This window comes from Pleurodeles waltl, chromosome 4_2, assembly GCF_031143425.1.
Source record: "Pleurodeles waltl isolate 20211129_DDA chromosome 4_2, aPleWal1.hap1.20221129, whole genome shotgun sequence".
Classification (NCBI taxonomy): Eukaryota; Metazoa; Chordata; class Amphibia; order Caudata; family Salamandridae; genus Pleurodeles; species Pleurodeles waltl.
In genome coordinates, this window is record NC_090443.1 from 1,012,890,868 (window position 1) to 1,012,906,150 (window position 15,283).

Sequence of the window (15,283 nt, forward strand, 5' to 3'; positions counted from 1 at the left end):
AAAAGGCCACCTTAGCTCCGCCTTATCGTAAACAAAATGATGGTAAAGGGGGTGCTAATGTGGCGCATGCGGCTCTTAAATCTGCCCCGTAGACAGGTGACAAAGAGCCAGACGAGAGTCAGCGAGAGGGAACCCTGGTGAGAGGAGATGACGGTGTGAGACCTGTGATAAAGGAAGAGACCGATGAGAAAGAGATAGCTGAGAGAGACAGGAAGAGATGCAAATGACAGGTGTCAGAAAAGTAAAGTGCTACAGGGACAGCTTGGGATAAACAACAGAGAGGCCGAGGGAAGCAGGTGCATCTTGTCAGGAGGATGAAGCTCACAGATGGACAGTTCAGAGAAGTGGTGTGAGAAATGGGAATGTTGGCTGTGGGGGTGAAACCCAACTCAAGCAACAACCACAGTCTTTGTCAGGGTGAACCACAAACATTCACAAAATTAACCTGTGCTTAACCCTCAAGTAGCTTAGCACAAGAGCAGTCAGGCTTAGATTACAAGCAATGTGTAAAGTATTTGTGCATAAAGGGATAAGACAACACAAGGAAAATCCCACACCTACTTAGAAAAAACAGACTAGATTTCAATAAATTATTTGACACCAAAACAACAAAAATGTAATTATTAGAACTGGATATATGTAATTTCATAGATTTCAGGTGAATATAGTGCCTAAAAGCACACAGTGCCACTTATGGTTATCTCGTCATGTGAGACTAGGTGAAAGAGAGAAGTTCAGACCAACAGCGATGGAGCGTGGTCTGGATACAGGGACCAGGTTTGTTCCAATGAAAATGTTACTTTCTAAACTCCAGAGCAAATACTGTAGTTCTATTCCTGGTGGAGTAGGTCACAAGGAGCAGGGAGAGCGTCTTTGATGGTTGTTGCTGTAGCACGAAGAGCAGCACGGGCATTTAGGACAGTAGTTGCTGTAGCACAAAACTCCTGTTGGGTGTCATGGAGGGTCGTTTCTGGATCTTGGCTCACATGGACTCGTTAGCAAAGAGCCAAAAACATTTTGATTAAGAGGAGTGCCGTGGGAGGCTGGCCTGGATTGTAGTGGGTACCAATGGTACTTACACCTTGTGCCAGGTCCAGTTATCCCTTATTAGTAGAGTGTAGTCGTGTTCTAGCAGCTTAGGCTGGTAGTGGTAGCTTTAGCAGATCAGCTTAGGCTGAACTAGGAGCCTACTATACCACTTATATCATATAGCACTATATCATAAGAAAGACAGTACTCAGAGTTACTAAAATTAAAGGTACTTTGTTTTAGTGACAATGTGCCAATAATATCTCAGAGGACATACTCCTTCAGGAGGTAAGTAAAATACACAAAATATACACAGAAAACCAAATCAGGTAAGTAACACAGTCAGAAAGTAGTGCAAACACTGTAGAATACAGTAGGATGCAATAGGCCTAGTAGCAACACAAACCATACACTAAGAAAGTGGAATGCGAACCATGAATGGACCCCTAGGCTAGTGTAGTGTGTAGAGGGTCGCTGGGAGTGTAAGAAAACACTAAGGGTGTCCAAGGTACCGCACCCAAGACCCTGGAAAGTAGGAGTAAAGTACTACTATTTCTCCAGAAACAAACTAAAGTAGTGATAAAGGATTTTGCAAAGACCACAACAGACTGCAAAGCACTGAAGATGGATTCCTGGACCTGAGGAGCTGCAACGGAAGGGGACCAAGTCCAAGAGTCTCGAAAGTGTCCAGGGGGGGCCAGGAGCCCACTAAACCCCAGATGAAGGTGAAAAATGGCTGCCTCTGGGTGGAAGAAGCTGAAGATTCTGCAACAACAAAAGGTGGTAGGATCTTCTCCTTCATGCAGAAGATGTCGCACAGCGTGCTGGAGGATGCAGACTTGTTCCCTTGGCAAAATACCACAAACAAGCGGTGCTAGCTGAAAGAGTTGCAGTTAGAGAAAAAAAGGGTGTTGCCCGGGCCCAGGAACGACCAGGATGTCGCCACTTGGGAGAGGAGACAGAGGGGGCCCTCAGCAACGTACAGAGTCCACGGACAAGAAGGTACAACCCGCAAAAGTCCTTGAACATGGGTTCAAGAAGTCTGAACGCAGCGGTCATCTAAACACTGCAAAAGGAGGTCCCACGACACCGGAGATGAACTCAGGGAGCTGAGCATCACAGGACAGAGTGCTGGGGACCTAGGCTCAGCTGTGCATGCAGGATTTCTTGTCACGACTTACTCGCTGCTTTAACCTGGAGTGCGCAGAACGAGTGGCGAGGATATTGTTCCTGAATGTTCAGCCTTGGCCCAGGTAGGGGCGACTCTTTCTGGTAGCCACGGTGCTGCAGGCAATGGAAACGTCAAGAGCAGGCCGTGTCCTTCAGAAGTAGTGCCAGAGGGAAAAAAACCCTGAAAGGGGAAAACACCTCTAAAAAGGAAAGGTTCCTGAAAATGGAGCAAATTAATAGGTAAATACAAGAGCAAAAGTACAGGAAAAACACTGGAACAGACGTTAGCCAGTATCGAATACGAGGAAGCAGGAGCGAAGACACCATCCAAACAGAAAGTGTTGCAGCGCAAGGAGAGAAAGAATCACAGCCCTTAAATACCAACAAACAGGAAGCGACCAACAGGAAGTACAAGGACACCATCTTAGATAGGGACTAGGAGCCATAGAGAGCAGGGAACAAAGGCATGCTGGGAAGAGAGGGGTAATATGGGAAAAGGGAGAAAACATGAAGGAAGGCACAATGAAAGACAGGAAAAGAAGAAGAGAAGAAGAACAGGTGAGTGGGGGAGGTCAGACCTGCCTGGAAGCGTGTCACGCTCAGAAATAACGAGGCCCCATTCCCAATTTTGGGCCTCGTAATGTACACAGCAGGCTGGGGGCGCGACGCATCTTCAGACCGCATGCCACTACCCATGTTGAATGTTCGGCTCGTGCCGCATGTGGCGGCGCGACAGTAGGTCCCCTCCCCGAAGGTCCAGTTTTGTGCGGAAACAAGCGGTGAAAATGACGAATCAGAAGAGGGGCGTGAACAGAAGATGCATCTTCCCAAGAGCATTCACTAAGAGGGTAACCCTTCCAATGAATCAGATACTGAAGACGTTTGTGAAAGATACGAGAGTCACAAATTTCTTGTACCTCATATTCCGGTACATCATTCACTAACAAAGGAGTAGGACAAGGAAACTGTCAAGAGTAAGGATCAGGTACATAGGGTTTGAGCTGGGAAACATGAAAGACCGGATGAATCCTCCAGGTACGAGGCAAGTGAAGACGGACAGTGACAGGATTAATCAGCTGAAGAATACGGAAAGGAACTAAGTAACGAGGTGTGAACTTATTCTGAGAAAGGCGCAAAGGCAAACATTTTGAAGAAAGCCAGACTTTATCCTGGAGGTGATATACTGGAGCATCCCTACGCTTCTTATCTGCTATTCTCTTCTTGTATCTCTTAGTGTTCAGCAAGTTAGATCGAATCAATCTATGGATCTGTAAAAGTCGTCTGGAAAATGAAGTGACTGCAGGAAGAGAAGAGGTAGACTGAGGAGTAGTAGGAAAAGAGGTAGGATGATAGCCATAAGAACAGAAAAAGGGGGTGACCTTGGAGGCACTATGGACAGTGTTATTGTAAGAGAATTCAGCGATAGGGAGGTAAGTGTTCCAGTTGCTCTGGGTAGAATTACAAAAGCAGCGAAGGTACTGCTCCAATCCTTGGTTGAGACGCTCGGTCTGTCCATTGGTTTGGGGATGGAAACCAGACGATAGTGCTATATTGATATTCAGTATCCTACAGAAATGTTTCCAAAACCGGGAGATGTACTGAGGTCCCCTGTCAGATACAATGCTGTGTGGGAGTCCATGGAGATGGAAAATATGATGGATAAATATCTGACTTAGTTCTTGAGAGGTAGGTAATTTTTTCAGGGCAGTGAAGTGATCCATCTTTGTAAATGAATCTATTGTGACCATGATAACCCCGTTTCCTGCTGATGGAGGTAGTGAACTCATGAAATCAGTAGAAATGGTGTGCCAGGGAGCCGGTGGAACAGGTAAGGGTTGTAGAAATCCCGCAGGTCTGGTACGGGGTATTTTTACTTGGGCACATATGGGACAAGCCTGAAAGTATCTTTCGACATCCAATTTCCAGGTAGGCCACCAGAAAGACCGCGAGAGCAGTTCCTGCGTGGCCTTGATGCCTCTATGACCAGCAACCGGAGAATCATGGCACATTTGTAGCGCCTTTTCTCTTACTCCGTTAGTAGGGAGGAACAACAGGTTCTTATAATAATAATACCCCTTCTGTTTGCGTATTAGGGGGTTTAGGTTCTTTAACACTTGATCAGGCTGGCTGGAATATTCCAGTTGTACCTCATCTAGGAAAGATTGAGCTACACCGATGATTTTACTGAGCTCAAGTAGGTATTGTGATGGGGTAGGAGTACAATCTGAATAACGGCGAGACAGAGCATCGGCCAGTATGTTTTGGGATCCAGGAATATAGGTGGCATAAAAGTCATACTGACTGAAGAAAAAGGCCCAACGAGTCTGACGACGGTTCTGGCATAGAAAATTACGTACACACTGTAGGTTACGATGGTCTGTTCTCACCTCGAAGGGCTCTTTGGAACCCATAAGAAACTGTCTCCACTCTAGGCAGGCTGTTTTCAGGGCTAATAACTCCCTTTCAAGTACTGAGTAATGTTGTTCTGACCAGAGAGTACATGGGACAAATAGAAAACAGGATGTTCAAGACCGTCATCTTCTTGTTGTTGGAGTAAGGCATCTCCGATGGCTCTTTCAGAAGCATCAGTAACAACAATAAATTGTTGGTTGGTATCGGGGTATCTCAATATCGGTGCTTGAGTGAAGGCCTTTTTTAGACTCTGAAAAGCTGTTTCAGCCGCCCTTGTCCAGACAAAGCCTTTATTTAAATTCTCCTTCTTTAATATTTGAGTTATGTGGCTGGTTTGTTCTGCAAAGTCAAAAATAAACTGTCGATAAAAATTAGCCAGTCCTAGACAAACATTGTGTTTCCTTAATGGAGAAAGGGGAAGGCCAGTCTAGGATGGCTTGTACCTTTTCCTGGTCCATAGCTATTCCAGTGGGACTAAGGTGATAACCCTAATATTTGACTTCGGTCTTGTCAAACTCATATTTTTCTGGTTTACAGGACAGTTGATGTTCCTTGAGTCTTTGGAGGACCTGTTTCATGTGAGTAGAATGAAGTTCAGGACGTCTAGAGTAAATAAGGATATCGTCTAAATAGATGACGACCGTATGGTTCAAGAGATCAGAAAAGACAGAGTCCATAAATCTTTGTAAAATTGAGGGGGCGTTAGTGAGACCAAAAGGCATAACTCTGTACTCATAATGACCAAATGGGGTTCGGAAAGCAGTCTTCCACTCGTCTCCTTCTTTAATACGCAAAAGGTGATGGGCTCCATGAAGATCTAGGGCCGTATTTATACTCCGTTTGCGCCGAATTTGCGTCGTTTTTTTCGACGCAAATTCGACGCTAAACTAACGCCAACTAACGCCATATTTATACTATGGCGTTAGAGGCGAATAGCGCCAAAGTTCCCGGAATGTGCGTCATTTTTTAGCGTGAACCCCTTCCTTGCGTTAATGATATGCAAGGGAGGCGTTCCCGTCTAAAAAATGACTCCCAGGCCTTTACGTGGTATTTATACTCCCGGGCAAAAGAGACGCCCGGGAGTGGGCGTGGCTAAAAACGGCGCATTTGCGCCGCTTTTTAACACCTGGGTCAGGCATGGCGTTAAGGGACAAGTGGGCTCAAAATGAGCCCAGAGTGCCCTCCCCTGCCCCCAGGGACCCCCCCTGCCACCCTTGCCCACCCCAGGAGGACACCCAAGGCTGGAGGGACCCACCCCAGGGACATTCAGGTAAGTATTTTTTTATTTATTTTTAATAATTTTTTTTGGCATAGGGGGGCCTGATTTGTGCCCCCCTACATGCCACTATGCCCAATGACCATGCCCAGGGGACAGAAGTCCCCTGGGCATGGCCATTGGGCAAGGGGGCATGACTCCTATCTTTACAATGATAGGAGTCATGTTGATGGGGGATGGGCGTCGTTAAAAAATGGCGCAAGTCGGGTTAAGACGATTTTTTCGACGTAACCTGACTTGCCCCATTTTAAGACGCCCATGCGCCATTTTCCCCCTACGCCGGCGCTGCCTGGTGTACGTGGTTTTTCTCGCGCACACCAGGCAGCGCCGGTCTGCTTGCGCCGGCTAACGCCATTCAATAAATACGGCGCCCGCATGGCGCTTCAGAATGGCGTTAGCCGGCGCAAAACTTTTTGACGCTAAACTGCGTTAGCGCAGTTTAGCGTCAAAAAGTATAAATATGGGCCCTAGTTTGGTAAATCGTTGAGCCCCTCTGACTGCCTCTAGAATATCCTTGATGAGGGTCTAGGACAACGGTCTTTTATAGTTATCTTATTTAAACCTCGAAAATCCAGACAGGGACGAAGATCCTTCGTCTTCTTGAGTACAAAAAAGAGAAGAGCCCCTGCCGGAGAGGATGATGGTACAATCAGACCGCTATGCAAGTTTTCTTACAGATACTCCTTGAGAACTTCCCTTTCAGGTTCCGTGAGTGAATACATTCTCCCAAAAGTAACGATCGCCCCAGGTTCCAAGGGAATAGCACAATCGTAATCTCGATGTGGGGGTAACACAGGTATGGATGATTTTTGGAATACATCTTGAAATTCTAGATAGTGATCGAGGACTCCTTGGACTGTATTGATGGAACATCCGGTAGTAATTTCAATAGGCATCAACCTCTTGGGTGACCAGTATGTGTCTGAAGCAAAGCAGTTTCCATGACAAAACTGTGAAAATAAGAAAATAGTCCGGGTTTCCCAATTTACATAAGGGTTATGTCTTATGAACCACGGAATTCCTAAAACGATAGTATGATGGGGGGATGATATTAGGTCAAATGAGATGTGTTCTTGGTGGTTCCCAAATTGTAAACCTAGTGTCAGGGTGGTAGTATCGACTGGACCAGAGGATATTAGGGATCCATCCACTGTGTGAACTTGTTCCGGGACTTCTTTGGGTCGTGTTGGTATTTGTTGTGTTGTGGCCCAAGTCTTATCCATATATATGCCACTAGCACCACAATCAAGTAAAGCCATTGTTCTTTCTTCACGACCATCAGGTAACTGTAAAGTCACTGGTAACATAAACAAAGTTGTGGCATTGTCCTTGAATGAACTGATAGAAGGTATAGCAGATGATCCCGCCCCCTCCCTTCTTTCAGAGGACGGGAAGTGGTGTTTCCTGACGGCCTTAGAGGACGAAGGGGCAGGTACGAAGCATGTGACCAGCAGTACCACAATACAGGCACAATCCTTTCTTACATCTTTCTTCCTGCTCGCTGATGGAAAGTGGGCCTCGAGTAGTATCCACCTGCATAGTTTCACCTTCTGTGTCTCTGACGGGAGGACGAGGTTCCTCAGGACGATGCAAAAAGACACGTGAAGTGCTTGGTTGGGAGGATGCCCTACTTTTTCTCTTCTCCATACGTCGTTCTTGGAGACGGTATTCAATGGAAAGAGCTAGATTAATCAGACCACGAAGATCTTCAACTCGGTGGAGTGTACTAACTCATCTTTGATCTCCTCTTTAAGTCCTCTACGGAATAAAGTCACCAGAGTTCGTTCCACCCAGGTTGTCTCAGCCGCTAGCTGTCGAAAGCGGGTAATATATTGGAGGACATCTTGTGAGCCTTGGTGGATGTCACATAAGGCTTCTTCAGCAGAGGCCTCCAATCCTGGACAACTAAACATCTGTTTGAACCGATTCACAAAGGCTGGATAGTCAGACAATACTGGGTCATTGGATGATACCATCGGGGTAGCCCAGGCCAAGGCAGGACCGGATAGCGCACTGATAAGATAGCCCACCTTTGTCTTGTTGTGGGAGAATTGGGTGGGTCGGAAGGCGAAGTATACAGTTAATGCATCGAGGAACTCTCGCAGTTTAGTTGGTTATCCAGAGAAACGAGGAGTTGAGGTGGAGACGGCCAGAACATCTGCACTGTGGAAAGCCAAAGCCTGTCGTAAAGCAGCATTCTTATTGCTTAATTGTTGCAGTTCCTGAGCCTGTTGCTGAATGGTTGCCAGAAGAGATTGATCAGGATCGGCCAGCAGCCGTGTAAGGAGGCACAGAAAGGGCATATCTTTTGAATTGGCGCGCAAAGGGTTGAAGAGCGACTGCCGATGCTCTGGTTCCGGGTTGTGTGATAGTAGCGTCTAGGGCATGAACAATGTCACCTGCAAGGAGTAGGTCTCCATCTGTCTGGGGCAGATTATCAGAAAGGTATTTTTGGACCATGATTGAAGGCAAAATGAAATTCAATGTGGGGGCAGTCCACTCAAATATATCTGTATCAATATGGGGGCAATAAGCAGGTGTAACAAACACAATCCCAGCTGCAACAATTTGCAGACTTATAGGATTTATGCCCCTCAGGATCATCCTGTAATTGCCTGCACTTGCCCCGGCGTAGGGCATATGGGAGATGTTTCTAGGCTGCCTAGATTCAATCGATTTATAATGCTGGCAGATGGCGCACAATCTGCTGAGCCTCAGCGCGTAGCTCGTGTCCCGATATGTACAAGGGACCGCCTGCCGTGATGAAAACGTGCAGGGCGAGCTAAAAATAGGACTGCTCGTCCTCACGCTAGAGCGCGTCGTCTCCCGCCCCCAGTCACCCACGCCGGGTGCCGGCAACGACTCGGAGAGTGTAGCGCTCGACCAGATATAAAATACAGTGAGCAATCGCAATACCATAAAAGTTAAATATATCGAGGATGCACTTGTCTCTTTCCTCGCGGAGCAGCAAAGAACGAGGAGGAATATGGCAGCGGTTTAGACATTCATAGGGCAAGGACCCTCGCTGGCGCAGTGGACATGTGTTGTTTATGGGAAATGTAGTCTTTAAAAAACGTTTATTTTGATTGGCTTCTGTGTTTTTTACATATAGTAAACAGCAAAGAAGGAAAAGCATAATACGAAGCCTCTGGGCCTGACATAGAATCAGTTGAGTGAGTACCCGCACTTCTTTTTCTTCAGTTAAAGCGCTGTTTACAAGTATTCCTCAATCACCTTTTGTGAGTCTCATTTAATTTTAAAACAAGCGCATTTGATGTTTTTCGCGTTGTTTGCCTCGTTTTCGAATTCATCCTTGTATTTTGTTTAAAAACGAGGAGACTCAGGAGTTTTGTGTGAAAATAAGAAGTGGTCCCGAGAGGTAACAGCCCGTTCGGATCACATATGGCATTACTGTGCGCACATTAGTAACACAAAAGAATGATGGACGGAGTGCTGACAATGCAAACACTCACCCCCAGTCACAGATCTGGGTTTAATCCATCGTTTTTTTGCTGCCCATGCCATTCCAGTTTGGACCCAGCCATATGCAAATCAGTCTTGACCCTGTTCCCTATGGGAACAGTCCAGCCCGAACTGCCAGGCCAGGTCTTCCCTGGACTGGAAACAAGCATCCTGGGACCGGTTTCGGGGTTTCACCCCTCATCAGCCAGGCTAGCTTGAATCCAGTGGCATGGGAAGCACGGGACCCACGTCTGGGCATACCCTTCCCACGTGGCATGGGAAGCACGGGACCCACGTCTGGGCATACCCTTCCCACGTAGGGCGACATTAGTAACACAAAAGAATGATGGACGGAGTGCTGACAATGCAAACACTCACCCCCAGTCACAGATCTGGGTTTAATCCATCGTTTTTTTGCTGCCCATGCCATTCCAGTTTGGACCCAGCCATATGCAAATCAGTCTTGGCCCTGTTCCCTATGGGAACAGTCCAGCCCGAACTGCCAGGCCAGGTCTTCCCTGGACTGGAAACAAGCATCCTGGGACCGGTTTCGGGGTTTCACCCCTCATCAGCCAGGCTAGCTTGAATCCGACATTAGTAACACAAAAGAATGATGGACGGAGTGCTGACAATGCAAACACTCACCCCCAGTCACAGATCTGGGTTTAATCCATCGTTTTTTTGCTGCCCATGCCATTCCAGTTTGGACCCAGCCATATGCAAATCAGTCTTGACCCTGTTCCCTATGGGAACAGTCCAGCCCGAACTGCCAGGCCAGGTCTTCCCTGGACTGGAAACAAGCATCCTGGGACCGGTTTCGGGGTTTCACCCCTCATCAGCCAGGCTAGCTTGAATCCAGTGGCATGGGAAGCACAGGACCCACGTCTGGGCATACCCTTCCCACGTAGGGCGACATTAGTAACACAAAAGAATGATGGACAGAGTGCTGACAATGCAAACACTCACCCCCAGTCACAGATCTGGGTTTAATCCATCGTTTTTTTGCTGCCCATGCCATTCCAGTTTGGACCCAGCCATATGCAAATCAGTCTTGACCCTGTTCCCTATGGGAACAGTCCAGCCCGAACTGCCAGGCCAGGGCTTCCCTGGACTGGAAACAAGCATCCTGGGACCGGTTTCGGGGTTTCACCCCTCATCAGCCAGGCTAGCTTGAATCCAGTGGCATGGGAAGCACGGGACCCACGTCTGGGCATACCCTTCCCACGTAGGGCGACATTAGTAACACAAAAGAATGATGGACGGAGTGCTGACAATGCAAACACTTACCCCCAGTCACAGATCTGGGTTTAATCCATCGTTTTTTTGCTGCCCATGCCATTCCAGTTTGGACCCAGCCATATGCAAGTCAGTCTTGACCCTGTTCCCTATGGGAACAGTCCAGCCCGAACTGCCAGGCCAGGTCTTCCCTGGACTGGAAACAAGCATCCTGGGACCGGTTTCGGGGTTTCACCCCTCATCAGCCAGGCTAGCTTGAATCCAGTGGCATGGGAAGCACGGGACCCACGTCTGGGCATACCCTTCCCACGTAGGGCGACATTAGTAACACAGCGTTGTGTTTTGCTTTGCTTTTGCCGCTCTAAGTGCGCCGGGTATGCCCAGACGTGGGTCCCGGGCTCACTGTGCCACTGGATTCAAGCTAGCCTGGCTGATGAGGGGTGAAACCCCGAAACCGGTCCCAGGATGCTTGTTTCCGGTCCAGTGAGAACCTGGCCTGGCAGTTCGGGCTGGACTGTTCCCATGAGGAACAGGGTCAAGACTGATTTGCATATGGCTGGGTTCAAACTGGGGTTGCATGGTGAGCAAAATAATGGATGGATTAAACCCAGATCTGTGACTGGGGGTGAATGTTTGATTGGTTACGCATTCCGTCCATCCAGTTACGCTATCCCACAGCGTTGTGTATGCATTACTGTGCGCACAAACTGTTCTTCTATTGTGAATAAAATGTGATTATTTGAACCCCATGCAGACTGGGTCATTAGAAGGGAGTCTGGCCTGAAACATCCGCGTCTGACTCAAAGTCTCCCTTAGTTTCAGCGTAAAATAAAGTTTAAAGTGAAACAAAAGGCGTCGAGTCCGCGCAGGCCGAGCTCTGATACAGGCGACCTCAGCCCGGTTCTTAAAATCTTAAAATATCCTGTTGTTTCCGCTCTCTTCCCATTAAACTTTTCCACGCGTCAGTACAAATTAATAGGGGGGTTAAACTCGCCTATTCTTCACAGCTGTTTCTTGCTTGTTCCTGAAGTTACAATTTCATTTTTAAAGAAATGATTTTAATGTGAAAAATATATGTCATTCAAAAAGGAAAACTATTAATAAAAAATGTAATCTCCCCGTCGGGGAATTGAACCCCGGTCTCCCGCGTGACAGGCGGGGATACTGACCACTATTCTAACGGTGAATTGATGACTCCCTGGTACCTGACCTCCTACTGATTGTTCTACCTGTCCCCCTGCTGGGGGCGCTGCACCCACATAAATGTCAGTGTTGACCCCATCTGTGCAAGGAAAGAGCCGCTCTCTTTGTATCACTGATTTACAGCTTCCTCTGCACAGACTCCTCCTTTTCTCTCTCTGACAGTCACTGGGATCAGCGGCTGCACCTCCGTCCATTTGTGCTCTGGCTAAATTCACTTCTTGGTGCCATCTGAGAAAAATGGGGGAGACAAAAAGAATTGTCAAGCTCTAGCGTCGTTGCTTGAAAACATGGCGTATTTTAATTTCAGAATGTGAAATGAAATATGAAGAGCAAATACCCCCAAAAGTCCTTCGAGCCGGATTTGAACCAGCGACCTAAGGATATCAGCTTAAACACTACAGTCCTCCGCTCTACCAACTGAGCTATCGAAGGGACGGAAGCATCATGTGACTGCAGCCTTCAGGTTATGTACCTGCCTGCAGTGGGGCACATGGTGACCATGTGTATGTTTGCTGGGCATTTAAAGACCGAGGTCACATATCAAGCTGTGTCTTCAGGATGCATGCTGTTTATTTTCAGATGCCTATCTCATTCTCCAGCAGCACAAACCTACAATCAGCATCATTTAATCAACCACTTCAGTACTTTTTGGGAACTCATCGCAGAATAACTACAAAGGGTGACTCGCCATTTTAATTGGCAAGGCGTGCTTTTCCTCTTCATTTGCGTACTCTGGAAAACACATGCCGCTTTAGCAATGCACATTTTCACTGCTTTTCTAATAGCTCAATATTTCAGCAGCAAGCACGGGGGAGGGCTTTCTGTTGAAGTCAGTCACACAGCCATTGTCTTTCCATCTTGATTACCTTTACTTATAATTCAAAAAAATAAATGTACCTTGTCGCAGACACACAAAGTGATTTCTCAGCATTCTCAATGGCTTATTAAAAATAAAAGGAACTAACTTTCTTGAGAAAAGTACAGCTCAGGAAATAAAACGGCAAACAAATCACAAGAAGTATGTCGGCCAATGAACTCAGCTGGAATGCTGAACGTTGTGTAGATTCTTAAACTTTGCAGAGCCTGGCTCTCAGTGTTAGAATGATAGGGAGTGAGTTGTGAAGATGCAGGCATGTTGTCACCCCTGACCGAGATATACAAAAAGCCAGAATAAAACACCAGACATGGAAGACACACTGCATTCATGGAGACCACGAGGAAAGAAATACTGTTCAATAAATAGATTTACATTAAATAGATGGAGAATACTATAAAATGTTCTAGCTGTCGCGTCTAGAATTTTCAATTCTATTAAGGACACGGAGGCGAGGATTATGCTTCTCTTTCCATGCTTTTAATATTCAGCAGCCAATAGGAAAGGTTATACAAACAAAACTACAAATCCCATGAACCCCAAGGGACACAACTACAACCATAGAGACCAACCCTATAAAACCCTCATGACTCAGTGTCTCTTCCTCTTTCTTTGCAAATATAGATACAGTTAATTCACTGATGCTCAAAGTTATACAAAAGAAAAACCTCAAGTCCAGAATCATGAACAAAACATCCAACCGGAACGAAGCAGAAGATCACAGAGGAAGGAGGAAAAACGGGTTCCAAGGAGAAAATCCTGGGAGAAATCCTGACGAAGCTCACAGCATCATTTTTCTTCTTGACCTAAGACAAGCACAGAACACATAGCCATAAAAACTGTCTTATCGTTATAAAAACATTATCATCTAAAAGACATATTAATTTTTTTTTTTTTTTTTTTTTTGCGTTTTTAAAACAACTTGAAATTCAGGGAGGGTAGAAACAAATAGTCAATTCAAACAGCACATTGTATAATATACTTTGTATAATTGAACTTTTCTGCCAGGGTGGGATAATCCTCGCCTCCGTGTCCTTAATAGAATTGAAAATTCTAGACGCGACAGCTAGAAAATTTTATATTCTATGTCAGGACCGGAGGCTCTGATTATGCTAGTTTAAAGTTTAGACATTACCACAGAAGCTACATCCAAAATGGGTTTGTAATAAAACCTCTTAAATGTGGAATCCGAAGACCAGTCTGCAGCGTTTAAGATGTCCTCAAGACGAGAACCTAAAGAGAAAGATTTTGATGCCATAGCACCTCTCACTGAGTGAGCACCAAATTTGGAGACATCAATACCTGACTCTGCTAAAATCCATTTTACCCACCGAGCCAAGGTTGCAGATGCAACTGGTCGAAAAGGCTTTTGAAGGGAAATAAGAAATTGACCTGTCATATCAGTACGAAATTCTGCCGTACTCACCTCGTAGTCCTTCAGACATTGCACAACGCAGAGTTTCTGATTATCGGGGAAGGCTGGGTAAGATACTACCCTTGTATTGCATTTAGTTCTCCTGGAAATAATAAAGGAGACACCCTCCGGAGAAAAACTTCTCCCTGCCAAATCTAAGGCTCTAACATCAGACACTCGTTTACATGATACAAGACAGAGTAAAAAGGTAAGTTTTGCCGACAGCTGTTTTCTGGAAAGATACTTATTGGAAGGCCAGGAATCTAGAAATTGTAGAACACCGTTAACATCCCAAAGATGAGAATACTTGGGGCGAGGAGGATTCAACATTCTGATACCTCGAAGCAGTTTACAAACCATAGGCAACTGACCGATAGGTCTACCTTCGACAAACACATGACCAGCCGAAATGGCCGAACGAAAATTGTTGATGGAGTTATAAGCCATACCTGAGGCGGCTAATGAAGCTAGAAAATTCAAAATCATGGTGCAATCGGCAGTAAGGGGATCTGAACCCCGAGAAGAACACCAACTACACCAACGTCGCCAGGCTGAGGTATAGCGTTTATGAGTGTTGGGGGCCCAGGCCTGGTTGATGAATTCCTGAGCTTCGCTCGAAAGGCCTGGGAGGTTCCAATTTTGCCTGAAAGACGCCAGGCTAGGAGAGAGAGTTGGCCCGATAAAATCAAGGGATGGGGCGATCTCCCTGGGTCTAGAAGGAGGTCCCAAGACCAAGGTAAGAGGAAGGGGGGAGCACAAGTCAGTTCCATGATGATGGGAAACCAAGGTTGCGCTCTCCAAAAAGGAGCAATCAACACTAATTCCGCCTCTTGTCTCCGAAGATGTGCTAGGACCCTGGGGATCATTACAAAGGGGGGAAACGCATAATTCAGAGAGGGAGACCAATCCTGGAGAAAAGCGTCTGACGCTCTCGCTCCCGGGTCCGGACGCCAACTGAAATAAGACGGAAGTTGTGTGTTCAGTCGGGAGGCAAATAGGTCTATTGAACAAGGGCCCCACATCCGCATAATCGTCTTGAAGACTCGAGGATGTAATCTCCAATCGCTGGCATCCCTCAGATGACGGGAATGCCAATCCGCTATAACATTCCGTTGACCCGGAAGGTACTCTGCTGTCACCGAAATTTGGTTCTGGAGACAGAAGTGCCAAAAATCCTTGGCGATCTCCGTCAGGATCTGAGACCGGG

General features: G+C 46.5%; 1 non-coding gene across 1 annotated transcript; it reads right to left on the minus strand.

Moving 5' to 3' along the window:
• Positions 1-12,134: 12,134 nt before the first annotated feature.
• On the minus strand, positions 12,135-12,220 carry TRNAY-GUA (transfer RNA tyrosine (anticodon GUA)). Its single transcript is given in 2 exon segments — positions 12,135-12,170; positions 12,184-12,220. It is a non-coding gene; the product is annotated as a tRNA-Tyr (tRNA).
• Positions 12,221-15,283: the final 3,063 nt, after the last annotated feature.